Source organism: Bombina bombina, chromosome 3, assembly GCF_027579735.1.
Source record: "Bombina bombina isolate aBomBom1 chromosome 3, aBomBom1.pri, whole genome shotgun sequence".
In the NCBI taxonomy this organism is placed as follows: Eukaryota; Metazoa; Chordata; class Amphibia; order Anura; family Bombinatoridae; genus Bombina; species Bombina bombina.
This window is the reverse complement of record NC_069501.1, coordinates 1287835706-1287839086: the sequence shown is the minus strand read 5'-3', so window position 1 is coordinate 1287839086 and position 3381 is coordinate 1287835706. Positions and strand designations below refer to the sequence as shown.

At 35.3% G+C, this 3381-nt stretch overlaps 1 pseudogene; it reads right to left on the bottom strand.

Moving 5' to 3' along the window:
* Positions 1–3033: 3033 nt before the first annotated feature.
* Positions 3034–3152, bottom strand: LOC128655155 (uncharacterized; annotated as a pseudogene).
* Positions 3153–3381: the final 229 nt, after the last annotated feature.

Here is a 3381-nt window from a genome sequence, read left to right as displayed (position 1 = left end):
GTGCAAATTTGTGTGTGCGTGTGTATATATATATATATACACATAGTGTGTGTATGTGTGTATATATATATATATATATATATATATATATATATATATATATATATATATAGTGTGTGTGCATATATATATATATATAATGTGTGTATGTATATATATATATATATATATATATATATATATATAGTGTGTGTGCAAATTTGTATGTGTGTGTGTATGTATATATATATATATATATATATATATATATATGTGCATATTTGTGTGTGTATATATATATATATATATATATATATATATAGTTATAGTGTGTGTGCAAATTTGTATGTGTGTGTATGTATGTATATATATATATGTATGTGTGCATATTTGTGTGTGTATGTATGCATATATATATATATATATATAGTTATAGTGTGTGTGCAAATTTGTGTGTGTGTGTGTGTGTGTATGTATGTATATATATAAATGTGTGTGTGTGTATGTGTGTATATATGTATATATATATATATATATATATATGTGTGTGTTTGTGTGAATGTTTTTTTTTCATGATAGAGCATGGAATTTAACTTTCAATTGTTCACATTATTTTAATGTACTTTCTAATGTACTAGTTCCTAATGAGTATGTACAAGAGGTTACGCCATGTTTGTTTTAAATTACATGGGGACGGGAATAGGTGGGCGGGTGCGGGAAGGAGGCGGGCAAGGGGTCGAGTTGCTGCACCATGGGCCTCTGGGTTGTACTTGCCCCCTGGGCCAAAAGTTGCCAGTCAGATATATATATATATACAGTAGATAGGCCCATATTGTTATTTTAGTGGTTGGTTTTATAGCAAACAGACCCATATCGTTATTTTACCAGTTGTTTTTATAGCAAACAGACCCATATTGTTATTTTACCAGTTGGTTTTATGGCAAACAGACCCATATCATTATTTTACCAGTTGGTTTTATGGCAAACAGACCCATATCGTTATTTTACCAGTTGGTTTTATGGCAAACAGACCCATATCATTATTTTACCAGTTGGTTTTATGGCAAACAGACCCATATTGTTTTTTTACCAGTTTGTTTTTATGGCAAACAGTCCAATATCGTTATTTTACCAGTTGGTTTCATGGCAAACGGACCCATATCGTTAGTTTACCAGTTGGTTTTATGGCGAACATACCCCTATTATTATTATCATTTATTTGTAAAGCGCCGCCAGGTTAGTTTTATGGCAAACAGACCCATAATTTTATTTTTATACTTGGGTTTATAGAAAACAGACCCATATCATTATTTTACTGGATGGGTGTATGGCAAACAGACCAATATCGTTATTTTACTGGTCTTTTTTTTAATAAACTGACTCATATTGTTATTTTAACGGTTGGTTTTATGGCAAACAGACCCATTATGTTTTTTTACTGGTTGGTTTTATAGGAAACAGACCCATATAGTTATTTTACCGGTTGGTTTTATAGCAAACAGACCCATATCATTATTTTACCAGTTGGCTTTATAGCAAACAGATCCATTGATTATTTTACCGGTTGATTTTATAGCAAACAGACCCATATTGTAATTTTACCAGTTGGTTTTATGGCAAACAGACCAATATCGTTATTTTACTGATTGGTTTTTTAGCAAAGAGACCCATATCGTTATTTTACTGATTCGTTTTATGGCAAACAGAGACATATCGTTACTTTAATGGTTGGATTTATGGCAAACAGACCCATATCTTCACTTTATCAGTTGGTTTTATGGCAAACAGACCCATATTATTAAAATAACAATATGGGTCTGTTTGCCATAAAACCAACCGGTAAAGTAACAATATGGCACTGTTTGCTATAAAACCAACTGGTAAAATAACGATATGGTTCTGTTTGCCATAAAACTAAACGGTAATATAACGATATGGGCCTGTTTGCTCTAGACCCAACTGGTAAAATAACAATATGGATCTGTTTGCTATAAACCCAACCAGTAAAATAACTATCAGTTGAATTTATGGCAAACAGACCCATATAAAGTAATTTTACCAGTTGGCTTTATGCCAAACAAGACGATATTGTAATTTTACCGTTTGATTTTATGGAAACAGACCCATATTGCTATTTTACCAGTTGGTTTTATGGCAAACTGACCATATTATTATTTTACCAGTTAATTTTATGGAAACAGAGCCATATAGTTATTTTTTATCTTTCCAGTAATATTGTATATCTATTTCTTCAAGTGTTTATCATAGTTAAATTAATTTTATTTTTGTTCTTTTGGCCTTTCATTTCAGATGTCAGCTTATGACCCAGATACTGACCATAACATTTGTGGGCTCTGTAACCCTGAGTTGTGAGCATTGTAACCCTGGAACATGGGAACTGTAACCCTGACTCATGGAAACTTTACCCTTGACTCATTTGCACTGTAATCCTGGCACATGGGAACTATAACCCTGGCTGGTGGTCAATGTAACCCTGACTCATTAGATCTGTAATGTTGGCTTATGGGAACTTAACCCCTGACTCATTGGCAATGTAATCCTGACTAGTGGACACTATAACCCTTACTTGTGGGTTCTATAACTATGAATGTTTACAATGTAACCCTGACTCAGGGTACTATAACCATGATTCTGTACCACTGCACCTTTCTTTCTTGTATGATTTCCTGTCAGGGTATTTGTGTTACATGTGATGTCCTTTAGCTAGAGATGAGAGTATGGCCATTTTGTGAGGGAGATACTGTATGTTTTAGAGAAGGCCCTCACGACCCTTTGAGTCACAGTGGGTGGTGGAGCCATAAATTTCCTGCCCCTTTGTAAACGTTGCTGAAGTTAACAAGGATGATTTGTATGTATTGGGTACTTGTAAAGCGCGGCTAATCACCCGTAAGGGTCTCAAGGCACTGCTCATTTTATTGACCACTGAAGGATGAAAGGCTGAGTGGACCTCGCCGGGGATCAAACCTGCAACCCTTGGGTTGCTACAGAGCTCAGCCACAGTGCCTTAGCATGCTGAGCTATCTGTCCGGCCTAAGGCTACCACACCTGGTGTTCCCAGGTGGTCTCCCATCCAGGTACTGACCAAGCCTGGCCCTGCTTAACTTCCAAGTTCAGACAGGATCTGGTGCATTCAAGGCAGTTTGGCAGTAGACACATGAGCAGCCTTTCACTCTGCTACATTATTGTGTATCTTTAATGGCTTCTTCTCTAAGCCTCTAGTTCTCCTTCCTTTCATCACCAATGAAGCTCAGATAAGCGGATTATTTTTGATTCAAGATTTTTGCTCATTGACATGTACGAGAAACATGTAGGTCACAGTAGTAAATTTTTAACTATGAATGAGAACATGGATAATCTCCATAGGCTCAGACTTGTACTATC